This window comes from Rhinoderma darwinii (assembly GCF_050947455.1).
Source record: "Rhinoderma darwinii isolate aRhiDar2 chromosome 5 unlocalized genomic scaffold, aRhiDar2.hap1 SUPER_5_unloc_11, whole genome shotgun sequence".
NCBI classification, from domain to species: Eukaryota; Metazoa; Chordata; class Amphibia; order Anura; family Rhinodermatidae; genus Rhinoderma; species Rhinoderma darwinii.
In genome coordinates this window covers 265,269-290,552 of record NW_027461767.1, presented here as the reverse complement: position 1 = coordinate 290,552, position 25,284 = coordinate 265,269, and the positions used below count along the sequence as shown (strand labels likewise).

Sequence of the window (25,284 nt, the reverse complement as noted above, 5' to 3'; positions counted from 1 at the left end):
CATCAATCAATCAATCAATCAATCAATCAATCAATCAATCAATCAATCAGTGGCTGGCTCAGGTGCAGCTCTTTAACTTACCTAAAAGGGAGGGCGGAGAGAAGACAAGGAAGGTGAATGAGGTGTTCCAATGTGAAATGCCGGAAACACAGAAACACAGACGACACACAACAAGAGGTGGCAATCTATTCATTAATTGCATTTAATCAATGAGCTCATTATCACTCATGCATTGTCCAACAGGTGTTGAAATAATGGGATTAAAAGGGGAGATCCCTTCAGAAAGACAGAAACAATAGCAAAGACAAAAAACACTTTTGGAATCTGCTTTTAGTCAACACATAAGGAAAGGGTGCACCGGTCCTGGAAATACTGCAATACCAGGTCAATGCGTGGAGTGGACAGAGCAAGCTCTATTTCCATCTCCCTGTTCTAAAAATCCATTTAATATATGGTCCCCAGATAGGGGACGTATCAGATATTAAACTGATAAGAACAGATACTACACTTGATCTTAGCCAAAAGGCCGAGAAGCGATAACCCGAACGGGCCGCGCGTTGCCCGAGCCTGCCCGATACTGCTGTTCAGCCCTTGCAGCGATTCAGCCTACTTCTAGGCAATTCCATGGGGCCCTGCAGGCTCACACACTCACAGCTACACGGGAGGTGAATAAAGGCCGGAGAGGAAGCCAGACAGGATTTGCTTCTTTTGCTTGCACCACAATGCAGTGCTGAAAGAGGAGGAATCTACATAAAAACGCCTTCCTGGCAACGCCCAAATGCCCTGCTGCCATGCAGATAAACACTGGCAGCGGCAGCAAGTGCATGCCCACAGCCACCCCTTGTTCCTTCACACCTTGTATCAGCTGTAATCCAGTGCAGTCCAGTGCTGCCTGCTGAGCAGCACTGACCAACACTGCCTGGGCCCAGGCTTTTATCTCTGAGGCCCCATTATGATGTCAGAAAGCTGGCTCTGGAATCCTGAGGGCTCCACTATGACACGTGCAAAGTTCCGTCTGAACTTTATATAAGACGGTGAGGCTCAGTCAGTCACTCAGTGTTGCCTGAGAGGGCAACACTGCAACAGCCGGCCGCCAGGCTGTCTTTTTTTTGCACAGCTAGTTGCCTCCAGGAGGCCACAAGAGGGAGACAAGGGACTGCAAAATGGAAAATAGGCATCCACCAACTTTACAGACAACTTCTCCTTGCTCCTACAACCTCCATCCTTGCACAGTTTGTTATTCTTCTAGGTAACATAGTAACAAATCCAAATTGCTGCTCTCTTTGTAGGCAAGCAAGGCTTTGTTGCAACTGCAATTCTTACTTCTTCTTGAAATGTAGGGACGACAGTACATTCCATCACATCCATCTAGTGTACACAGGTAGGTCCATTGTGGCGGGCAGGCGAGCGGGCGGGCTGCTTTATTGGCTGTTTGCTGTTCCCCTACTCCACTCCACTATTTGACTGTTGTGCTGCATCAATCAATCAATCAATCAATCAATCAATCAATCAATCAATCAATCAATCAATCAGTGGCTGGCTCAGGTGCAGCTCTTTAACTTACCTAAAAGGGAGGGCGGAGAGAAGACAAGGAAGGTGAATGAGGTGTTCCAATGTGAAATGCCGGAAACACAGAAACACAGACGACACACAACAAGAGGTGGCAATCTATTCATTAATTGCATTTAATCAATGAGCTCATTATCACTCATGCATTGTCCAACAGGTGTTGAAATAATGGGATTAAAAGGGGAGATCCCTTCAGAAAGACAGAAACAATAGCAAAGACAAAAAACACTTTTGGAATCTGCTTTTAGTCAACACATAAGGAAAGGGTGCACCGGTCCTGGAAATACTGCAATACCAGGTCAATGCGTGGAGTGGACAGAGCAAGCTCTATTTCCATCTCCCTGTTCTAAAAATCCATTTAATATATGGTCCCCAGATAGGGGACGTATCAGATATTAAACTGATAAGAACAGATACTACACTTGATCTTAGCCAAAAGGCCGAGAAGCGATAACCCGAACGGGCCGCGCGTTGCCCGAGCCTGCCCGATACTGCTGTTCAGCCCTTGCAGCGATTCAGCCTACTTCTAGGCAATTCCATGGGGCCCTGCAGGCTCACACACTCACAGCTACATGGGAGGTGAATAAAGGCCGGAGAGGAAGCCAGACAGGATTTGCTTCTTTTGCTTGCACCACAATGCAGTGCTGAAAGAGGAGGAATCTACATAAAAACGCCTTCCTGGCAACGCCCAAATGCCCTGCTGCCATGCAGATAAACACTGGCAGCGGCAGCAAGTGCATGCCCACAGCCACCCCTTGTTCCTTCACACCTTGTATCAGCTGTAATCCAGTCCAGTCCAGTGCTGCCTGCTGAGCAGCACTGACCAACACTGCCTGGGCCCAGGCTTTTATCTCTGAGGCCCCATTATGATGTCAGAAAGCTGGCTCTGGAATCCTGAGGGCTCCACTATGACACGTGCAAAGTTCCGTCTGAACTTTATATAAGACGGTGAGGCTCAGTCAGTCACTCAGTGTTGCCTGAGAGGGCAACACTGCAACAGCCGGCCGCCAGGCTGTCTTTTTTTTGCACAGCTAGTTGCCTCCAGGAGGCCACAAGAGGGAGACAAGGGACTGCAAAATGGAAAATAGGCATCCACCAACTTTACAGACAACTTCTCCTTGCTCCTACAACCTCCATCCTTGCACAGTTTGTTATTCTTCTAGGTAACATAGTAACAAATCCAAATTGCTGCTCTCTTTGTAGGCAAGCAAGGCTTTGTTGCAACTGCAATTCTTACTTCTTCTTGAAATGTAGGGACGACAGTACATTCCATCACATCCATCTAGTGTACACAGGTAGGTCCATTGTGGCGGGCAGGCGAGCGGGCGGGCTGCTTTATTGGCTGTTTGCTGTTCCCCTACTCCACTCCACTATTTGACTGTTGTGCTGCATCAATCAATCAATCAATCAATCAATCAATCAATCAATCAATCAATCAATCAATCAATCAGTGGCTGGCTCAGGTGCAGCTCTTTAACTTACCTAAAAGGGAGGGCGGAGAGAAGACAAGGAAGGTGAATGAGGTGTTCCAATGTGAAATGCCGGAAACACAGAAACACAGACGACACACAACAAGAGGTGGCAATCTATTCATTAATTGCATTTAATCAATGAGCTCATTATCACTCATGCATTGTCCAACAGGTGTTGAAATAATGGGATTAAAAGGGGAGATCCCTTCAGAAAGACAGAAACAATAGCAAAGACAAAAAACACTTTTGGAATCTGCTTTTAGTCAACACATAAGGAAAGGGTGCACCGGTCCTGGAAATACTGCAATACCAGGTCAATGCGTGGAGTGGACAGAGCAAGCTCTATTTCCATCTCCCTGTTCTAAAAATCCATTTAATATATGGTCCCCAGATAGGGGACGTATCAGATATTAAACTGATAAGAACAGATACTACACTTGATCTTAGCCAAAAGGCCGAGAAGCGATAACCCGAACGGGCCGCGCGTTGCCCGAGCCTGCCCGATACTGCTGTTCAGCCCTTGCAGCGATTCAGCCTACTTCTAGGCAATTCCATGGGGCCCTGCAGGCTCACACACTCACAGCTACACGGGAGGTGAATAAAGGCCGGAGAGGAAGCCAGACAGGATTTGCTTCTTTTGCTTGCACCACAATGCAGTGCTGAAAGAGGAGGAATCTACATAAAAACGCCTTCCTGGCAACGCCCAAATGCCCTGCTGCCATGCAGATAAACACTGGCAGCGGCAGCAAGTGCATGCCCACAGCCACCCCTTGTTCCTTCACACCTTGTATCAGCTGTAATCCAGTCCAGTCCAGTGCTGCCTGCTGAGCAGCACTGACCAACACTGCCTGGGCCCAGGCTTTTATCTCTGAGGCCCCATTATGATGTCAGAAAGCTGGCTCTGGAATCCTGAGGGCTCCACTATGACACGTGCAAAGTTCCGTCTGAACTTTATATAAGACGGTGAGGCTCAGTCAGTCACTCAGTGTTGCCTGAGAGGGCAACACTGCAACAGCCGGCCGCCAGGCTGTCTTTTTTTTGCACAGCTAGTTGCCTCCAGGAGGCCACAAGAGGGAGACAAGGGACTGCAAAATGGAAAATAGGCATCCACCAACTTTACAGACAACTTCTCCTTGCTCCTACAACCTCCATCCTTGCACAGTTTGTTATTCTTCTAGGTAACATAGTAACAAATCCAAATTGCTGCTCTCTTTGTAGGCAAGCAAGGCTTTGTTGCAACTGCAATTCTTACTTCTTCTTGAAATGTAGGGACGACAGTACATTCCATCACATCCATCTAGTGTACACAGGTAGGTCCATTGTGGCGGGCAGGCGAGCGGGCGGGCTGCTTTATTGGCTGTTTGCTGTTCCCCTACTCCACTCCACTATTTGACTGTTGTGCTGCATCAATCAATCAATCAATCAATCAATCAATCAATCAATCAATCAATCAATCAATCAGTGGCTGGCTCAGGTGCAGCTCTTTAACTTACCTAAAAGGGAGGGCGGAGAGAAGACAAGGAAGGTGAATGAGGTGTTCCAATGTGAAATGCCGGAAACACAGAAACACAGACGACACACAACAAGAGGTGGCAATCTATTCATTAATTGCATTTAATCAATGAGCTCATTATCACTCATGCATTGTCCAACAGGTGTTGAAATAATGGGATTAAAAGGGGAGATCCCTTCAGAAAGACAGAAACAATAGCAAAGACAAAAAACACTTTTGGAATCTGCTTTTAGTCAACACATAAGGAAAGGGTGCACCGGTCCTGGAAATACTGCAATACCAGGTCAATGCGTGGAGTGGACAGAGCAAGCTCTATTTCCATCTCCCTGTTCTAAAAATCCATTTAATATATGGTCCCCAGATAGGGGACGTATCAGATATTAAACTGATAAGAACAGATACTACACTTGATCTTAGCCAAAAGGCCGAGAAGCGATAACCCGAACGGGCCGCGCGTTGCCCGAGCCTGCCCGATACTGCTGTTCAGCCCTTGCAGCGATTCAGCCTACTTCTAGGCAATTCCATGGGGCCCTGCAGGCTCACACACTCACAGCTACACGGGAGGTGAATAAAGGCCGGAGAGGAAGCCAGACAGGATTTGCTTCTTTTGCTTGCACCACAATGCAGTGCTGAAAGAGGAGGAATCTACATAAAAACGCCTTCCTGGCAACGCCCAAATGCCCTGCTGCCATGCAGATAAACACTGGCAGCGGCAGCAAGTGCATGCCCACAGCCACCCCTTGTTCCTTCACACCTTGTATCAGCTGTAATCCAGTCCAGTCCAGTGCTGCCTGCTGAGCAGCACTGACCAACACTGCCTGGGCCCAGGCTTTTATCTCTGAGGCCCCATTATGATGTCAGGAAGCTGGCTCTGGAATCCTGAGGGCTCCACTATGACACGTGCAAAGTTCCGTCTGAACTTTATATAAGACGGTGAGGCTCAGTCAGTCACTCAGTGTTGCCTGAGAGGGCAACACTGCAACAGCCGGCCGCCAGGCTGTCTTTTTTTTGCACAGCTAGTTGCCTCCAGGAGGCCACAAGAGGGAGACAAGGGACTGCAAAATGGAAAATAGGCATCCACCAACTTTACAGACAACTTCTCCTTGCTCCTACAACCTCCATCCTTGCACAGTTTGTTATTCTTCTAGGTAACATAGTAACAAATCCAAATTGCTGCTCTCTTTGTAGGCAAGCAAGGCTTTGTTGCAACTGCAATTCTTACTTCTTCTTGAAATGTAGGGACGACAGTACATTCCATCACATCCATCTAGTGTACACAGGTAGGTCCATTGTGGCGGGCAGGCGAGCGGGCGGGCTGCTTTATTGGCTGTTTGCTGTTCCCTACTCCACTCCACTATTTGACTGTTGTGCTGCATCAATCAATCAATCAATCAATCAATCAATCAATCAATCAATCAATCAATCAATCAATCAATCAATCAGTGGCTGGCTCAGGTGCAGCTCTTTAACTTACCTAAAAGGGAGGGCGGAGAGAAGACAAGGAAGGTGAATGAGGTGTTCCAATGTGAAATGCCGGAAACACAGAAACACAGACGACACACAACAAGAGGTGGCAATCTATTCATTAATTGCATTTAATCAATGAGCTCATTATCACTCATGCATTGTCCAACAGGTGTTGAAATAATGGGATTAAAAGGGGAGATCCCTTCAGAAAGACAGAAACAATAGCAAAGACAAAAAACACTTTTGGAATCTGCTTTTAGTCAACACATAAGGAAAGGGTGCACCGGTCCTGGAAATACTGCAATACCAGGTCAATGCGTGGAGTGGACAGAGCAAGCTCTATTTCCATCTCCCTGTTCTAAAAATCCATTTAATATATGGTCCCCAGATAGGGGACGTATCAGATATTAAACTGATAAGAACAGATACTACACTTGATCTTAGCCAAAAGGCCGAGAAGCGATAACCCGAACGGGCCGCGCGTTGCCCGAGCCTGCCCGATACTGCTGTTCAGCCCTTGCAGCGATTCAGCCTACTTCTAGGCAATTCCATGGGGCCCTGCAGGCTCACACACTCACAGCTACACGGGAGGTGAATAAAGGCCGGAGAGGAAGCCAGACAGGATTTGCTTCTTTTGCTTGCACCACAATGCAGTGCTGAAAGAGGAGGAATCTACATAAAAACGCCTTCCTGGCAACGCCCAAATGCCCTGCTGCCATGCAGATAAACACTGGCAGCGGCAGCAAGTGCATGCCCACAGCCACCCCTTGTTCCTTCACACCTTGTATCAGCTGTAATCCAGTCCAGTCCAGTGCTGCCTGCTGAGCAGCACTGACCAACACTGCCTGGGCCCAGGCTTTTATCTCTGAGGCCCCATTATGATGTCAGAAAGCTGGCTCTGGAATCCTGAGGGCTCCACTATGACACGTGCAAAGTTCCGTCTGAACTTTATATAAGACGGTGAGGCTCAGTCAGTCACTCAGTGTTGCCTGAGAGGGCAACACTGCAACAGCCGGCCGCCAGGCTGTCTTTTTTTTGCACAGCTAGTTGCCTCCAGGAGGCCACAAGAGGGAGACAAGGGACTGCAAAATGGAAAATAGGCATCCACCAACTTTACAGACAACTTCTCCTTGCTCCTACAACCTCCATCCTTGCACAGTTTGTTATTCTTCTAGGTAACATAGTAACAAATCCAAATTGCTGCTCTCTTTGTAGGCAAGCAAGGCTTTGTTGCAACTGCAATTCTTACTTCTTCTTGAAATGTAGGGACGACAGTACATTCCATCACATCCATCTAGTGTACACAGGTAGGTCCATTGTGGCGGGCAGGCGAGCGGGCGGGCTGCTTTATTGGCTGTTTGCTGTTCCCTACTCCACTCCACTATTTGACTGTTGTGCTGCATCAATCAATCAATCAATCAATCAATCAATCAATCAATCAATCAATCAATCAGTGGCTGGCTCAGGTGCAGCTCTTTAACTTACCTAAAAGGGAGGGCGGAGAGAAGACAAGGAAGGTGAATGAGGTGTTCCAATGTGAAATGCCGGAAACACAGAAACACAGACGACACACAACAAGAGGTGGCAATCTATTCATTAATTGCATTTAATCAATGAGCTCATTATCACTCATGCATTGTCCAACAGGTGTTGAAATAATGGGATTAAAAGGGGAGATCCCTTCAGAAAGACAGAAACAATAGCAAAGACAAAAAACACTTTTGGAATCTGTTTTTAGTCAACACATAAGGAAAGGGTGCACCGGTCCTGGAAATACTGCAATACCAGGTCAATGCGTGGAGTGGACAGAGCAAGCTCTATTTCCATCTCCCTGTTCTAAAAATCCATTTAATATATGGTCCCCAGATAGGGGACGTATCAGATATTAAACTGATAAGAACAGATACTACACTTGATCTTAGCCAAAAGGCCGAGAAGCGATAACCCGAACGGGCCGCGCGTTGCCCGAGCCTGCCCGATACTGCTGTTCAGCCCTTGCAGCGATTCAGCCTACTTCTAGGCAATTCCATGGGGCCCTGCAGGCTCACACACTCACAGCTACACGGGAGGTGAATAAAGGCCGGAGAGGAAGCCAGACAGGATTTGCTTCTTTTGCTTGCACCACAATGCAGTGCTGAAAGAGGAGGAATCTACATAAAAACGCCTTCCTGGCAACGCCCAAATGCCCTGCTGCCATGCAGATAAACACTGGCAGCGGCAGCAAGTGCATGCCCACAGCCACCCCTTGTTCCTTCACACCTTGTATCAGCTGTAATCCAGTCCAGTCCAGTGCTGCCTGCTGAGCAGCACTGACCAACACTGCCTGGGCCCAGGCTTTTATCTCTGAGGCCCCATTATGATGTCAGAAAGCTGGCTCTGGAATCCTGAGGGCTCCACTATGACACGTGCAAAGTTCCGTCTGAACTTTATATAAGACGGTGAGGCTCAGTCAGTCACTCAGTGTTGCCTGAGAGGGCAACACTGCAACAGCCGGCCGCCAGGCTGTCTTTTTTTTGCACAGCTAGTTGCCTCCAGGAGGCCACAAGAGGGAGACAAGGGACTGCAAAATGGAAAATAGGCATCCACCAACTTTACAGACAACTTCTCCTTGCTCCTACAACCTCCATCCTTGCACAGTTTGTTATTCTTCTAGGTAACATAGTAACAAATCCAAATTGCTGCTCTCTTTGTAGGCAAGCAAGGCTTTGTTGCAACTGCAATTCTTACTTCTTCTTGAAATGTAGGGACGACAGTACATTCCATCACATCCATCTAGTGTACACAGGTAGGTCCATTGTGGCGGGCAGGCGAGCGGGCGGGCTGCTTTATTGGCTGTTTGCTGTTCCCCTACTCCACTCCACTATTTGACTGTTGTGCTGCATCAATCAATCAATCAATCAATCAATCAATCAATCAATCAATCAATCAATCAGTGGCTGGCTCAGGTGCAGCTCTTTAACTTACCTAAAAGGGAGGGCGGAGAGAAGACAAGGAAGGTGAATGAGGTGTTCCAATGTGAAATGCCGGAAACACAGAAACACAGACGACACACAACAAGAGGTGGCAATCTATTCATTAATTGCATTTAATCAATGAGCTCATTATCACTCATGCATTGTCCAACAGGTGTTGAAATAATGGGATTAAAAGGGGAGATCCCTTCAGAAAGACAGAAACAATAGCAAAGACAAAAAACACTTTTGGAATCTGCTTTTAGTCAACACATAAGGAAAGGGTGCACCGGTCCTGGAAATACTGCAATACCAGGTCAATGCGTGGAGTGGACAGAGCAAGCTCTATTTCCATCTCCCTGTTCTAAAAATCCATTTAATATATGGTCCCCAGATAGGGGACGTATCAGATATTAAACTGATAAGAACAGATACTACACTTGATCTTAGCCAAAAGGCCGAGAAGCGATAACCCGAACGGGCCGCGCGTTGCCCGAGCCTGCCCGATACTGCTGTTCAGCCCTTGCAGCGATTCAGCCTACTTCTAGGCAATTCCATGGGGCCCTGCAGGCTCACACACTCACAGCTACACGGGAGGTGAATAAAGGCCGGAGAGGAAGCCAGACAGGATTTGCTTCTTTTGCTTGCACCACAATGCAGTGCTGAAAGAGGAGGAATCTACATAAAAACGCCTTCCTGGCAACGCCCAAATGCCCTGCTGCCATGCAGATAAACACTGGCAGCGGCAGCAAGTGCATGCCCACAGCCACCCCTTGTTCCTTCACACCTTGTATCAGCTGTAATCCAGTCCAGTCCAGTGCTGCCTGCTGAGCAGCACTGACCAACACTGCCTGGGCCCAGGCTTTTATCTCTGAGGCCCCATTATGATGTCAGAAAGCTGGCTCTGGAATCCTGAGGGCTCCACTATGACACGTGCAAAGTTCCGTCTGAACTTTATATAAGACGGTGAGGCTCAGTCAGTCACTCAGTGTTGCCTGAGAGGGCAACACTGCAACAGCCGGCCGCCAGGCTGTCTTTTTTTTGCACAGCTAGTTGCCTCCAGGAGGCCACAAGAGGGAGACAAGGGACTGCAAAATGGAAAATAGGCATCCACCAACTTTACAGACAACTTCTCCTTGCTCCTACAACCTCCATCCTTGCACAGTTTGTTATTCTTCTAGGTAACATAGTAACAAATCCAAATTGCTGCTCTCTTTGTAGGCAAGCAAGGCTTTGTTGCAACTGCAATTCTTACTTCTTCTTGAAATGTAGGGACGACAGTACATTCCATCACATCCATCTAGTGTACACAGGTAGGTCCATTGTGGCGGGCAGGCGAGCGGGCGGGCTGCTTTATTGGCTGTTTGCTGTTCCCCTACTCCACTCCACTATTTGACTGTTGTGCTGCATCAATCAATCAATCAATCAATCAATCAATCAATCAATCAATCAATCAATCAATCAATCAGTGGCTGGCTCAGGTGCAGCTCTTTAACTTACCTAAAAGGGAGGGCGGAGAGAAGACAAGGAAGGTGAATGAGGTGTTCCAATGTGAAATGCCGGAAACACAGAAACACAGACGACACACAACAAGAGGTGGCAATCTATTCATTAATTGCATTTAATCAATGAGCTCATTATCACTCATGCATTGTCCAACAGGTGTTGAAATAATGGGATTAAAAGGGGAGATCCCTTCAGAAAGACAGAAACAATAGCAAAGACAAAAAACACTTTTGGAATCTGCTTTTAGTCAACACATAAGGAAAGGGTGCACCGGTCCTGGAAATACTGCAATACCAGGTCAATGCGTGGAGTGGACAGAGCAAGCTCTATTTCCATCTCCCTGTTCTAAAAATCCATTTAATATATGGTCCCCAGATAGGGGACGTATCAGATATTAAACTGATAAGAACAGATACTACACTTGATCTTAGCCAAAAGGCCGAGAAGCGATAACCCGAACGGGCCGCGCGTTGCCCGAGCCTGCCCGATACTGCTGTTCAGCCCTTGCAGCGATTCAGCCTACTTCTAGGCAATTCCATGGGGCCCTGCAGGCTCACACACTCACAGCTACACGGGAGGTGAATAAAGGCCGGAGAGGAAGCCAGACAGGATTTGCTTCTTTTGCTTGCACCACAATGCAGTGCTGAAAGAGGAGGAATCTACATAAAAACGCCTTCCTGGCAACGCCCAAATGCCCTGCTGCCATGCAGATAAACACTGGCAGCGGCAGCAAGTGCATGCCCACAGCCACCCCTTGTTCCTTCACACCTTGTATCAGCTGTAATCCAGTCCAGTCCAGTGCTGCCTGCTGAGCAGCACTGACCAACACTGCCTGGGCCCAGGCTTTTATCTCTGAGGCCCCATTATGATGTCAGAAAGCTGGCTCTGGAATCCTGAGGGCTCCACTATGACACGTGCAAAGTTCCGTCTGAACTTTATATAAGACGGTGAGGCTCAGTCAGTCACTCAGTGTTGCCTGAGAGGGCAACACTGCAACAGCCGGCCGCCAGGCTGTCTTTTTTTTGCACAGCTAGTTGCCTCCAGGAGGCCACAAGAGGGAGACAAGGGACTGCAAAATGGAAAATAGGCATCCACCAACTTTACAGACAACTTCTCCTTGCTCCTACAACCTCCATCCTTGCACAGTTTGTTATTCTTCTAGGTAACATAGTAACAAATCCAAATTGCTGCTCTCTTTGTAGGCAAGCAAGGCTTTGTTGCAACTGCAATTCTTACTTCTTCTTGAAATGTAGGGACGACAGTACATTCCATCACATCCATCTAGTGTACACAGGTAGGTCCATTGTGGCGGGCAGGCGAGCGGGCGGGCTGCTTTATTGGCTGTTTGCTGTTCCCCTACTCCACTCCACTATTTGACTGTTGTGCTGCATCAATCAATCAATCAATCAATCAATCAATCAATCAATCAATCAATCAATCAGTGGCTGGCTCAGGTGCAGCTCTTTAACTTACCTAAAAGGGAGGGCGGAGAGAAGACAAGGAAGGTGAATGAGGTGTTCCAATGTGACACAGACGACACACAACAAGAGGTGGCAATCTATTCATTAATTGCATTTAATCAATGAGCTCATTATCACTCATGCATTGTCCAACAGGTGTTGAAATAATGGGATTAAAAGGGGAGATCCCTTCAGAAAGACAGAAACAATAGCAAAGACAAAAAACACTTTTGGAATCTGCTTTTAGTCAACACATAAGGAAAGGGTGCACCGGTCCTGGAAATACTGCAATACCAGGTCAATGCGTGGAGTGGACAGAGCAAGCTCTATTTCCATCTCCCTGTTCTAAAAATCCATTTAATATATGGTCCCCAGATAGGGGACGTATCAGATATTAAACTGATAAGAACAGATACTACACTTGATCTTAGCCAAAAGGCCGAGAAGCGATAACCCGAACGGGCCGCGCGTTGCCCGAGCCTGCCCGATACTGCTGTTCAGCCCTTGCAGCGATTCAGCCTACTTCTAGGCAATTCCATGGGGCCCTGCAGGCTCACACACTCACAGCTACACGGGAGGTGAATAAAGGCCGGAGAGGAAGCCAGACAGGATTTGCTTCTTTTGCTTGCACCACAATGCAGTGCTGAAAGAGGAGGAATCTACATAAAAACGCCTTCCTGGCAACGCCCAAATGCCCTGCTGCCATGCAGATAAACACTGGCAGCGGCAGCAAGTGCATGCCCACAGCCACCCCTTGTTCCTTCACACCTTGTATCAGCTGTAATCCAGTCCAGTCCAGTGCTGCCTGCTGAGCAGCACTGACCAACACTGCCTGGGCCCAGGCTTTTATCTCTGAGGCCCCATTATGATGTCAGAAAGCTGGCTCTGGAATCCTGAGGGCTCCACTATGACACGTGCAAAGTTCCGTCTGAACTTTATATAAGACGGTGAGGCTCAGTCAGTCACTCAGTGTTGCCTGAGAGGGCAACACTGCAACAGCCGGCCGCCAGGCTGTCTTTTTTTTGCACAGCTAGTTGCCTCCAGGAGGCCACAAGAGGGAGACAAGGGACTGCAAAATGGAAAATAGGCATCCACCAACTTTACAGACAACTTCTCCTTGCTCCTACAACCTCCATCCTTGCACAGTTTGTTATTCTTCTAGGTAACATAGTAACAAATCCAAATTGCTGCTCTCTTTGTAGGCAAGCAAGGCTTTGTTGCAACTGCAATTCTTACTTCTTCTTGAAATGTAGGGACGACAGTACATTCCATCACATCCATCTAGTGTACACAGGTAGGTCCATTGTGGCGGGCAGGCGAGCGGGCGGGCTGCTTTATTGGCTGTTTGCTGTTCCCCTACTCCACTCCACTATTTGACTGTTGTGCTGCATCAATCAATCAATCAATCAATCAATCAATCAATCAATCAATCAATCAATCAGTGGCTGGCTCAGGTGCAGCTCTTTAACTTACCTAAAAGGGAGGGCGGAGAGAAGACAAGGAAGGTGAATGAGGTGTTCCAATGTGAAATGCCGGAAACACAGAAACACAGACGACACACAACAAGAGGTGGCAATCTATTCATTAATTGCATTTAATCAATGAGCTCATTATCACTCATGCATTGTCCAACAGGTGTTGAAATAATGGGATTAAAAGGGGAGATCCCTTCATGAAGACAGAAACAATAGCAAAGACAAAAAACACTTTTGGAATCTGCTTTTAGTCAACACATAAGGAAAGGGTGCACCGGTCCTGGAAATACTGCAATACCAGGTCAATGCGTGGAGTGGACAGAGCAAGCTCTATTTCCATCTCCCTGTTCTAAAAATCCATTTAATATATGGTCCCCAGATAGGGGACGTATCAGATATTAAACTGATAAGAACAGATACTACACTTGATCTTAGCCAAAAGGCCGAGAAGCGATAACCCGAACGGGCCGCGCGTTGCCCGAGCCTGCCCGATACTGCTGTTCAGCCCTTGCAGCGATTCAGCCTACTTCTAGGCAATTCCATGGGGCCCTGCAGGCTCACACACTCACAGCTACACGGGAGGTGAATAAAGGCCGGAGAGGAAGCCAGACAGGATTTGCTTCTTTTGCTTGCACCACAATGCAGTGCTGAAAGAGGAGGAATCTACATAAAAACGCCTTCCTGGCAACGCCCAAATGCCCTGCTGCCATGCAGATAAACACTGGCAGCGGCAGCAAGTGCATGCCCACAGCCACCCCTTGTTCCTTCACACCTTGTATCAGCTGTAATCCAGTCCAGTCCAGTGCTGCCTGCTGAGCAGCACTGACCAACACTGCCTGGGCCCAGGCTTTTATCTCTGAGGCCCCATTATGATGTCAGAAAGCTGGCTCTGGAATCCTGAGGGCTCCACTATGACACGTGCAAAGTTCCGTCTGAACTTTATATAAGACGGTGAGGCTCAGTCAGTCACTCAGTGTTGCCTGAGAGGGCAACACTGCAACAGCCGGCCGCCAGGCTGTCTTTTTTTTGCACAGCTAGTTGCCTCCAGGAGGCCACAAGAGGGAGACAAGGGACTGCAAAATGGAAAATAGGCATCCACCAACTTTACAGACAACTTCTCCTTGCTCCTACAACCTCCATCCTTGCACAGTTTGTTATTCTTCTAGGTAACATAGTAACAAATCCAAATTGCTGCTCTCTTTGTAGGCAAGCAAGGCTTTGTTGCAACTGCAATTCTTACTTCTTCTTGAAATGTAGGGACGACAGTACATTCCATCACATCCATCTAGTGTACACAGGTAGGTCCATTGTGGCGGGCAGGCGAGCGGGCGGGCTGCTTTATTGGCTGTTTGCTGTTCCCCTACTCCACTCCACTATTTGACTGTTGTGCTGCATCAATCAATCAATCAATCAATCAATCAATCAATCAATCAATCAATCAATCAATCAATCAGTGGCTGGCTCAGGTGCAGCTCTTTAACTTACCTAAAAGGGAGGGCGGAGAGAAGACAAGGAAGGTGAATGAGGTGTTCCAATGTGAAATGCCGGAAACACAGAAACACAGACGACACACAACAAGAGGTGGCAATCTATTCATTAATTGCATTTAATCAATGAGCTCATTATCACTCATGCATTGTCCAACAGGTGTTGAAATAATGGGATTAAAAGGGGAGATCCCTTCAGAAAGACAGAAACAATAGCAAAGACAAAAAACACTTTTGGAATCTGCTTTTAGTCAACACATAAGGAAAGGGTGCACCGGTCCTGGAAATACTGCAATACCAGGTCAATGCGTGGAGTGGACAGAGCAAGCTCTATTTCCATCTCCCTGTTCTAAAAATCCATTTAATATATGGTCCCCAGATAGGGGACGTATCAGATATTAAACTGATAAGAACAGATACTACACTTGATCTTAGCCAAAAGGCCGAGAAGCGATAACCCGAACGGGCCGCGCGTTGCCCGAGCCTGCCCGATACTGCTGTTCAGCCCTTGCAGCGATTCAGCCTACTTCTAGGCAATTCCATGGGGCCCTGCAGGCTCACACACTCACAGCTACACGGGAGGTGAATAAAGGCCGGAGAGGAAGCCAGACAGGATTTGCTTCTTTTGCTTGCACCACAATGCAGTGCTGAAAGAGGAGGAATCTACATAAAAACGCCTTCCTGGCAACGCCCAAATGCCCTGCTGCCATGCAGATAAACACTGGCAGCGGCAGCAAGTGCATGCCCACAGCCACCCCTTGTTCCTTCACACCTTGTATCAGCTGTAATCCAGTCCAGTCCAGTGCTGCCTGCTGAGCAGCACTGACCAACACTGCCTGGGCCCAGGCTTTTATCTCTGAGGCCCCATTATGATGTCAGAAAGCTGGCTCTGGAATCCTGAGGGCTCCACTATGACACGTGCAAAGTTCCGTCTGAACTTTATATAAGACGGTGAGGCTCAGTCAGTCACTCAGTGTTGCCTGAGAGGGCAACACTGCAACAGCCGGCCGCCAGGCTGTCTTTTTTTTGCACAGCTAGTTGCCTCCAGGAGGCCACAAGAGGGAGACAAGGGACTGCAAAATGGAAAATAGGCATCCACCAACTTTACAGACAACTTCTCCTTGCTCCTACAACCTCCATCCTTGCACAGTTTGTTATTCTTCTAGGTAACATAGTAACAAATCCAAATTGCTGCTCTCTTTGTAGGCAAGCAAGGCTTTGTTGCAACTGCAATTCTTACTTCTTCTTGAAATGTAGGGACGACAGTACATTCCATCACATCCATCTAGTGTACACAGGTAGGTCCATTGTGGCGGGCAGGCGAGCGGGCGGGCTGCTTTATTGGCTGTTTGCTGTTCCCCTACTCCACTCCACTATTTGACTGTTGTGCTGCATCAATCAATCAATCAATCAATCAATCAATCAATCAATCAATCAATCAATCAATCAGTGGCTGGCTCAGGTGCAGCTCTTTAACTTACCTAAAAGGGAGGGCGGAGAGAAGACAAGGAAGGTGAATGAGGTGTTCAATGAGGTGTTCCAATGTGAAATGCCGGAAACACAGAAACACAGACGACACACAACAAGAGGTGGCAATCTATTCATTAATTGCATTTAATCAATGAGCTCATTATCACTCATGCATTGTCCAACAGGTGTTGAAATAATGGGATTAAAAGGGGAGATCCCTTCATGAAGACAGAAACAATAGCAAAGACAAAAAACACTTTTGGAATCTGCTTTTAGTCAACACATAAGGAAAGGGTGCACCGGTCCTGGAAATACTGCAATACCAGGTCAATGCGTGGAGTGGACAGAGCAAGCTCTATTTCCATCTCCCTGTTCTAAAAATCCATTTAATATATGGTCCCCAGATAGGGGACGTATCAGATATTAAACTGATAAGAACAGATACTACACTTGATCTTAGCCAAAAGGCCGAGAAGCGATAACCCGAACGGGCCGCGCGTTGCCCGAGCCTGCCCGATACTGCTGTTCAGCCCTTGCAGCGATTCAGCCTACTTCTAGGCAATTCCATGGGGCCCTGCAGGCTCACACACTCACAGCTACACGGGAGGTGAATAAAGGCCGGAGAGGAAGCCAGACAGGATTTGCTTCTTTTGCTTGCACCACAATGCAGTGCTGAAAGAGGAGGAATCTACATAAAAACGCCTTCCTGGCAACGCCCAAATGCCCTGCTGCCATGCAGATAAACACTGGCAGCGGCAGCAAGTGCATGCCCACAGCCACCCCTTGTTCCTTCACACCTTGTATCAGCTGTAATCCAGTCCAGTCCAGTGCTGCCTGCTGAGCAGCACTGACCAACACTGCCTGGGCCCAGGCTTTTATCTCTGAGGCCCCATTATGATGTCAGAAAGCTGGCTCTGGAATCCTGAGGGCTCCACTATGACACGTGCAAAGTTCCGTCTGAACTTTATATAAGACGGTGAGGCTCAGTCAGTCACTCAGTGTTGCCTGAGAGGGCAACACTGCAACAGCCGGTCGCCAGGCTGTCTTTTTTTTGCACAGCTAGTTGCCTCCAGGAGGCCACAAGAGGGAGACAAGGGACTGCAAAATGGAAAATAGGCATCCACCAACTTTACAGACAACTTCTCCTTGCTCCTACAACCTCCATCCTTGCACAGTTTGTTATTCTTCTAGGTAACATAGTAACAAATCCAAATTGCTGCTCTCTTTGTAGGCAAGCAAGGCTTTGTTGCAACTGCAATTCTTACTTCTTCTTGAAATGTAGGGACGACAGTACATTCCATCACATCCATCTAGTGTACACAGGTAGGTCCATTGTGGCGGGCAGGCGAGCGGGCGGGCTGCTTTATTGGCTGTTTGCTGTTCCCCTACTCCACTCCACTATTTGACTGTTGTGCTGCATCAATCAATCAATCAATCAATCAATCAATCAATCAATCAATCAATCAATCAATCAGTGGCTGGCTCAGGTGCAGCTCTTTAACTTACCTAAAAGGGAGGGCGGAGAGAAGACAAGGAAGGTGAATGAGGTGTTCCAATGTGAAATGCCGGAAACACAGAAACACAGACGACACACAACAAGAGGTGGCAATCTATTCATTAATTGCATTTAATCAATGAGCTCATTATCACTCATGCATTGTCCAACAGGTGTTGAAATAATGGGATTAAAAGGGGAGATCCCTTCAGAAAGACAGAAACAATAGCAAAGACAAAAAACACTTTTGGAATCTGCTTTTAGTCAACACATAAGGAAAGGGTGCACCGGTCCTGGAAATACTGCAATACCAGGTCAATGCGTGGAGTGGACAGAGCAAGCTCTATTTCCATCTCCCTGTTCTAAAAATCCATTTAATATATGGTCCCCAGATAGGGGACGTATCAGATATTAAACTGATAAGAACAGATACTACACTTGATCTTAGCCAAAAGGCCGAGAAGCGATAACCCGAACGGGCCGCGCGTTGCCCGAGCCTGCCCGATACTGCTGTTCAGCCCTTGCAGCGATTCAGCCTACTTCTAGGCAATTCCATGGGGCCCTGCAGGCTCACACACTCACAGCTACACGGGAGGTGAATAAAGGCCGGAGAGGAAGCCAGACAGGATTTGCTTCTTTTGCTTGCACCACAATGCAGTGCTGAAAGAGGAGGAATCTACATAAAAACGCCTTCCTGGCAACGCCCAAATGCCCTGCTGCCATGCAGATAAACACTGGCAGCGGCAGCAAGTGCATGCCCACAGCCACCCCTTGTTCCTTCACACCTTGTATCAGCTGTAATCCAGTCCAGTCCAGTGCTGCCTGCTGAGCAGCACTGACCAACACTGCCTGGGCCCAGGCTTTTATCTCTGAGGCCCCATTATGATGTCAGAAAGCTGGCTCTGGAATCCTGAGGGCTCCACTATGACACGTGCAAAGTTCCGTCTGAACTTTATATAAGACGGTGAGGCTCAGTCAGTCACTCAGTGTTGCCTGAGAGGGCAACACTGCAACAGCCGGCCGCCAGGCTGTCTTTTTTTTGCACAGCTAGTTGCCTCCAGGAGGCCACAAGAGGGAGACAAGGGACTGCAAAATGGAAAATAGGCATCCACCAACTTTACAGACAACTTCTCCTTGCTCCTACAACCTCCATCCTTGCACAGTTTGTTATTCTTCTAGGTAACATAGTAACAAATCCAAATTGCTGCTCTCTTTGTAGGCAAGCAAGGCTTTGTTGCAACTGCAATTCTTACTTCTTCTTGAAATGTAGGGACGACAGTACATTCCATCACATCCATCTAGTGTACACAGGTAGGTCCATTGTGGCGGGCAGGCGAGCGGGCGGGCTGCTTTATTGGCTGTTTGCTGTTCCCCTACTCCACTCCACTATTTGACTGTTGTGCTGCATCAATCAATCAATCAATCAATCAATCAATCAATCAATCAATCAATCAGTGGCTGGCTCAGGTGCAGCTCTTTAACTTACCTAAAAGGGAGGGCGGAGAGAAGACAAGGAAGGTGAATGAGGTGTTCCAATGTGAAATGCCGGAAACACAGAAACACAGACGACACACAACAAGAGGTGGCAATCTATTCATTAATTGCATTTAATCAATGAGCTCATTATCACTCATGCATTGTCCAACAGGTGTTGAAATAATGGGATTAAAAGGGGAGATCCCTTCAGAAAGACAGAAACAATAGCAAAGACAAAAAACACTTTTGGAATCTGCTTTTAGTCAACACATAAGGAAAGGGTGCACCGGTCCTGGAAATACTGCAATACCAGGTCAATGCGTGGAGTGGACAGAGCAAGCTCTATTTCCATCTCCCTGTTCTAAAAATCCATTTAATATATGGTCCCCAGATAGGGGACGTATCAGATATTAAACTGATAAGAACAGATACTACACTTGATCTTAGCCAAAAGGCCGAGAAGCGATAACCCGAACGGGCCGCGCGTTGCCCGAGCCTGCCCGATACTGCTGTTCAGCCCTTGCAGCGATTCAGCCTACTTCTAGGCAATTCCATGGGGCCCTGCAGGCTCACACACTCACAGCTACACGGGAGGTGAATAAAGGCCGGAGAGGAAGCCAGACAGGATTTGCTTCTTTTGCTTGCACCACAATGCAGTGCTGAAAGAGGAGGAATCTACATAAAAACGCCTTCCTGGCAACGCCCAAATGCCCTGCTGCCATGCAGATAAACACTGGCAGCGGCAGCAAGTGCATGCCCACAGCCACCCCTTGTTCCTTCACACCTTGTATCAGCTGTAATCCAGTCCAGTCCAGTGCTGCCTGCTGAGCAGCACTGACCAACACTGCCTGGGCCCAGGCTTTTATCTCTGAGGCCCCATTATGATGTCAGAAAGCTGGCTCTGGAATCCTGAGGGCTCCACTATGACACGTGCAAAGTTCCGTCTGAACTTTATATAAGACGGTGAGGCTCAGTCAGTCACTCAGTGTTGCCTGAGAGGGCAACACTGCAACAGCCGGCCGCCAGGCTGTCTTTTTTTTGCACAGCTAGTTGCCTCCAGGAGGCCACAAGAGGGAGACAAGGGACTGCAAAATGGAAAATAGGCATCCACCAACTTTACAGACAACTTCTCCTTGCTCCTACAACCTCCATCCTTGCACAGTTTGTTATTCTTCTAGGTAACATAGTAACAAATCCAAATTGCTGCTCTCTTTGTAGGCAAGCAAGGCTTTGTTGCAACTGCAATTCTTACTTCTTCTTGAAATGTAGGGACGACAGTACATTCCATCACATCCATCTAGTGTACACAGGTAGGTCCATTGTGGCGGGCAGGCGAGCGGGCGGGCTGCTTTATTGGCTGTTTGCTGTTCCCCTACTCCACTCCACTATTTGACTGTTGTGCTGCATCAATCAATCAATCAATCAATCAATCAATCAATCAATCAATCAATCAATCAATCAATCAATCAATCAGTGGCTGGCTCAGGTGCAGCTCTTTAACTTACCTAAAAGGGAGGGCGGAGAGAAGACAAGGAAGGTGAATGAGGTGTTCCAATGTGAAATGCCGGAAACACAGAAACACAGACGACACACAACAAGAGGTGGCAATCTATTCATTAATTGCATTTAATCAATGAGCTCATTATCACTCATGCATTGTCCAACAGGTGTTGAAATAATGGGATTAAAAGGGGAGATCCCTTCAGAAAGACAGAAACAATAGCAAAGACAAAAAACACTTTTGGAATCTGCTTTTAGTCAACACATAAGGAAAGGGTGCACCGGTCCTGGAAATACTGCAATACCAGGTCAATGCGTGGAGTGGACAGAGCAAGCTCTATTTCCATCTCCCTGTTCTAAAAATCCATTTAATATATGGTCCCCAGATAGGGGACGTATCAGATATTAAACTGATAAGAACAGATACTACACTTGATCTTAGCCAAAAGGCCGAGAAGCGATAACCCGAACGGGCCGCGCGTTGCCCGAGCCTGCCCGATACTGCTGTTCAGCCCTTGCAGCGATTCAGCCTACTTCTAGGCAATTCCATGGGGCCCTGCAGGCTCACACACTCACAGCTACACGGGAGGTGAATAAAGGCCGGAGAGGAAGCCAGACAGGATTTGCTTCTTTTGCTTGCACCACAATGCAGTGCTGAAAGAGGAGGAATCTACATAAAAACGCCTTCCTGGCAACGCCCAAATGCCCTGCTGCCATGCAGATAAACACTGGCAGCGGCAGCAAGTGCATGCCCACAGCCACCCCTTGTTCCTTCACACCTTGTATCAGCTGTAATCCAGTCCAGTCCAGTGCTGCCTGCTGAGCAGCACTGACCAACACTGCCTGGGCCCAGGCTTTTATCTCTGAGGCCCCATTATGATGTCAGAAAGCTGGCTCTGGAATCCTGAGGGCTCCACTATGACACGTGCAAAGTTCCGTCTGAACTTTATATAAGACGGTGAGGCTCAGTCAGTCACTCAGTGTTGCCTGAGAGGGCAACACTGCAACAGCCGGCCGCCAGGCTGTCTTTTTTTTGCACAGCTAGTTGCCTCCAGGAGGCCACAAGAGGGAGACAAGGGACTGCAAAATGGAAAATAGGCATCCACCAACTTTACAGACAACTTCTCCTTGCTCCTACAACCTCCATCCTTGCACAGTTTGTTATTCTTCTAGGTAACATAGTAACAAATCCAAATTGCTGCTCTCTTTGTAGGCAAGCAAGGCTTTGTTGCAACTGCAATTCTTACTTCTTCTTGAAATGTAGGGACGACAGTACATTCCATCACATCCATCTAGTGTACACAGGTAGGTCCATTGTGGCGGGCAGGCGAGCGGGCGGGCTGCTTTATTGGCTGTTTGCTGTTCCCCTACTCCACTCCACTATTTGACTGTTGTGCTGCATCAATCAATCAATCAATCAATCAATCAATCAATCAATCAATCAGTGGCTGGCTCAGGTGCAGCTCTTTAACTTACCTAAAAGGGAGGGCGGAGAGAAGACAAGGAAGGTGAATGAGGTGTTCCAATGTGAAATGCCGGAAACACAGAAACACAGACGACACACAACAAGAGGTGGCAATCTATTCATTAATTGCATTTAATCAATGAGCTCATTATCACTCATGCATTGTCCAACAGGTGTTGAAATAATGGGATTAAAAGGGGAGATCCCTTCAGAAAGACAGAAACAATAGCAAAGACAAAAAACACTTTTGGAATCTGCTTTTAGTCAACACATAAGGAAAGGGTGCACCGGTCCTGGAAATACTGCAATACCAGGTCAATGCGTGGAGTGGACAGAGCAAGCTCTATTTCCATCTCCCTGTTCTAAAAATCCATTTAATATATGGTCCCCAGATAGGGGACGTATCAGATATTAAACTGATAAGAACAGATACTACACTTGATCTTAGCCAAAAGGCCGAGAAGCGATAACCCGAACGGGCCGCGCGTTGCCCGAGCCTGCCCGATACTGCTGTTCAGCCCTTGCAGCGATTCAGCCTACTTCTAGGCAATTCCATGGGGCCCTGCAGGCTCACACACTCACAGCTACACGGGAGGTGAATAAAGGCCGGAGAGGAAGCCAGACAGGATTTGCTTCTTTTGCTTGCACCACAATGCAGTGCTGAAAGAGGAGGAATCTACATAAAAACGCCTTCCTGGCAACGCCCAAATGCCCTGCTGCCATGCAGATAAACACTGGCAGCGGCAGCAAGTGCATGCCCACAGCCACCCCTTGTTCCTTCACACCTTGTATCAGCTGTAATCCAGTCCAGTCCAGTGCTGCCTGCTGAGCAGCACTGACCAACACTGCCTGGGCCCAGGCTTTTATCTCTGAGGCCCCATTATGATGTCAGAAAGCTGGCTCTGGAATCCTGAGGGCTCCACTATGACACGTGCAAAGTTCCGTCTGAACTTTATATAAGACGGTGAGGCTCAGTCAGTCACTCAGTGTTGCCTGAGAGGGCAACACTGCAACAGCCGGCCGCCAGGCTGTCTTTTTTTTGCACAGCTAGTTGCCTCCAGGAGGCCACAAGAGGGAGACAAGGGACTGCAAAATGGAAAATAGGCATCCACCAACTTTACAGACAACTTCTCCTTGCTCCTACAACCTCCATCCTTGCACAGTTTGTTATTCTTCTAGGTAACATAGTAACAAATCCAAATTGCTGCTCTCTTTGTAGGCAAGCAAGGCTTTGTTGCAACTGCAATTCTTACTTCTTCTTGAAATGTAGGGACGACAGTACATTCCATCACATCCATCTAGTGTACACAGGTAGGTCCATTGTGGCGGGCAGGCGAGCGGGCGGGCTGCTTTATTGGCTGTTTGCTGTTCCCCTACTCCACTCCACTATTTGACTGTTGTGCTGCATCAATCAATCAATCAATCAATCAATCAATCAATCAATCAATCAATCAATCAATCAATCAATCAATCAGTGGCTGGCTCAGGTGCAGCTCTTTAACTTACCTAAAAGGGAGGGCGGAGAGAAGACAAGGAAGGTGAATGAGGTGTTCCAATGTGAAATGCCGGAAACACAGAAACACAGACGACACACAACAAGAGGTGGCAATCTATTCATTAATTGCATTTAATCAATGAGCTCATTATCACTCATGCATTGTCCAACAGGTGTTGAAATAATGGGATTAAAAGGGGAGATCCCTTCAGAAAGACAGAAACAATAGCAAAGACAAAAAACACTTTTGGAATCTGCTTTTAGTCAACACATAAGGAAAGGGTGCACCGGTCCTGGAAATACTGCAATACCAGGTCAATGCGTGGAGTGGACAGAGCAAGCTCTATTTCCATCTCCCTGTTCTAAAAATCCATTTAATATATGGTCCCCAGATAGGGGACGTATCAGATATTAAACTGATAAGAACAGATACTACACTTGATCTTAGCCAAAAGGCCGAGAAGCGATAACCCGAACGGGCCGCGCGTTGCCCGAGCCTGCCCGATACTGCTGTTCAGCCCTTGCAGCGATTCAGCCTACTTCTAGGCAATTCCATGGGGCCCTGCAGGCTCACACACTCACAGCTACACGGGAGGTGAATAAAGGCCGGAGAGGAAGCCAGACAGGATTTGCTTCTTTTGCTTGCACCACAATGCAGTGCTGAAAGAGGAGGAATCTACATAAAAACGCCTTCCTGGCAACGCCCAAATGCCCTGCTGCCATGCAGATAAACACTGGCAGCGGCAGCAAGTGCATGCCCACAGCCACCCCTTGTTCCTTCACACCTTGTATCAGCTGTAATCCAGTCCAGTCCAGTGCTGCCTGCTGAGCAGCACTGACCAACACTGCCTGGGCCCAGGCTTTTATCTCTGAGGCCCCATTATGATGTCAGAAAGCTGGCTCTGGAATCCTGAGGGCTCCACTATGACACGTGCAAAGTTCCGTCTGAACTTTATATAAGACGGTGAGGCTCAGTCAGTCACTCAGTGTTGCCTGAGAGGGCAACACTGCAACAGCCGGCCGCCAGGCTGTCTTTTTTTTGCACAGCTAGTTGCCTCCAGGAGGCCACAAGAGGGAGACAAGGGACTGCAAAATGGAAAATAGGCATCCACCAACTTTACAGACAACTTCTCCTTGCTCCTACAACCTCCATCCTTGCACAGTTTGTTATTCTTCTAGGTAACATAGTAACAAATCCAAATTGCTGCTCTCTTTGTAGGCAAGCAAGGCTTTGTTGCAACTGCAATTCTTACTTCTTCTTGAAATGTAGGGACGACCTTGAAATGTAGGGACGACAGTACATTCCATCACATCCATCTAGTGTACACAGGTAGGTCCATTGTGGCGGGCAGGCGAGCGGGCGGGCTGCTTTATTGGCTGTTTGCTGTTCCCCTACTCCACTCCACTATTTGACTGTTGTGCTGCATCAATCAATCAATCAATCAATCAATCAATCAATCAATCAATCAATCAATCAATCAAT

The 25,284-nt window shown here is 47.7% G+C and overlaps 17 non-coding genes across 17 annotated transcripts; all 17 read right to left on the bottom strand.

The window, feature by feature from the left end:
• Window positions 1-347: 347 nt before the first annotated feature.
• On the bottom strand, window positions 348-538 carry LOC142684950 (U2 spliceosomal RNA). Its single transcript, XR_012854525.1, has one exon. It is a non-coding gene; the product is annotated as a U2 spliceosomal RNA (small nuclear RNA).
• A 1,292-nt stretch (window positions 539-1,830) lies between these two features.
• On the bottom strand, window positions 1,831-2,021 carry LOC142684949 (U2 spliceosomal RNA). Its single transcript, XR_012854524.1, has one exon. It is a non-coding gene; the product is annotated as a U2 spliceosomal RNA (small nuclear RNA).
• Window positions 2,022-3,317: 1,296 nt separating this feature from the next.
• LOC142684948 (U2 spliceosomal RNA) lies at window positions 3,318-3,508 on the bottom strand. Its single transcript, XR_012854523.1, has one exon. It is a non-coding gene; the product is annotated as a U2 spliceosomal RNA (small nuclear RNA).
• A 1,292-nt stretch (window positions 3,509-4,800) lies between these two features.
• Window positions 4,801-4,991, bottom strand: LOC142684947 (U2 spliceosomal RNA). The gene has a single exon (XR_012854522.1). It is a non-coding gene; the product is annotated as a U2 spliceosomal RNA (small nuclear RNA).
• A 1,303-nt stretch (window positions 4,992-6,294) lies between these two features.
• On the bottom strand, window positions 6,295-6,485 carry LOC142684946 (U2 spliceosomal RNA). The gene has a single exon (XR_012854521.1). It is a non-coding gene; the product is annotated as a U2 spliceosomal RNA (small nuclear RNA).
• A 1,287-nt stretch (window positions 6,486-7,772) lies between these two features.
• Window positions 7,773-7,963, bottom strand: LOC142684945 (U2 spliceosomal RNA). Its single transcript, XR_012854520.1, has one exon. It is a non-coding gene; the product is annotated as a U2 spliceosomal RNA (small nuclear RNA).
• Window positions 7,964-9,251: 1,288 nt separating this feature from the next.
• Window positions 9,252-9,442, bottom strand: LOC142684944 (U2 spliceosomal RNA). Its single transcript, XR_012854519.1, has one exon. It is a non-coding gene; the product is annotated as a U2 spliceosomal RNA (small nuclear RNA).
• Window positions 9,443-10,738: 1,296 nt separating this feature from the next.
• On the bottom strand, window positions 10,739-10,929 carry LOC142684943 (U2 spliceosomal RNA). The gene has a single exon (XR_012854518.1). It is a non-coding gene; the product is annotated as a U2 spliceosomal RNA (small nuclear RNA).
• Window positions 10,930-12,198: 1,269 nt separating this feature from the next.
• Window positions 12,199-12,389, bottom strand: LOC142684942 (U2 spliceosomal RNA). Its single transcript, XR_012854517.1, has one exon. It is a non-coding gene; the product is annotated as a U2 spliceosomal RNA (small nuclear RNA).
• Window positions 12,390-13,677: 1,288 nt separating this feature from the next.
• Window positions 13,678-13,868, bottom strand: LOC142684939 (U2 spliceosomal RNA). The gene has a single exon (XR_012854515.1). It is a non-coding gene; the product is annotated as a U2 spliceosomal RNA (small nuclear RNA).
• A 1,296-nt stretch (window positions 13,869-15,164) lies between these two features.
• On the bottom strand, window positions 15,165-15,355 carry LOC142684938 (U2 spliceosomal RNA). Its single transcript, XR_012854514.1, has one exon. It is a non-coding gene; the product is annotated as a U2 spliceosomal RNA (small nuclear RNA).
• Window positions 15,356-16,659: 1,304 nt separating this feature from the next.
• On the bottom strand, window positions 16,660-16,850 carry LOC142684937 (U2 spliceosomal RNA). The gene has a single exon (XR_012854513.1). It is a non-coding gene; the product is annotated as a U2 spliceosomal RNA (small nuclear RNA).
• Window positions 16,851-18,142: 1,292 nt separating this feature from the next.
• Window positions 18,143-18,333, bottom strand: LOC142684936 (U2 spliceosomal RNA). Its single transcript, XR_012854512.1, has one exon. It is a non-coding gene; the product is annotated as a U2 spliceosomal RNA (small nuclear RNA).
• Window positions 18,334-19,617: 1,284 nt separating this feature from the next.
• LOC142684935 (U2 spliceosomal RNA) lies at window positions 19,618-19,808 on the bottom strand. Its single transcript, XR_012854511.1, has one exon. It is a non-coding gene; the product is annotated as a U2 spliceosomal RNA (small nuclear RNA).
• A 1,304-nt stretch (window positions 19,809-21,112) lies between these two features.
• LOC142684934 (U2 spliceosomal RNA) lies at window positions 21,113-21,303 on the bottom strand. Its single transcript, XR_012854510.1, has one exon. It is a non-coding gene; the product is annotated as a U2 spliceosomal RNA (small nuclear RNA).
• A 1,280-nt stretch (window positions 21,304-22,583) lies between these two features.
• Window positions 22,584-22,774, bottom strand: LOC142684933 (U2 spliceosomal RNA). The gene has a single exon (XR_012854509.1). It is a non-coding gene; the product is annotated as a U2 spliceosomal RNA (small nuclear RNA).
• A 1,304-nt stretch (window positions 22,775-24,078) lies between these two features.
• LOC142684932 (U2 spliceosomal RNA) lies at window positions 24,079-24,269 on the bottom strand. The gene has a single exon (XR_012854508.1). It is a non-coding gene; the product is annotated as a U2 spliceosomal RNA (small nuclear RNA).
• Window positions 24,270-25,284: the final 1,015 nt, after the last annotated feature.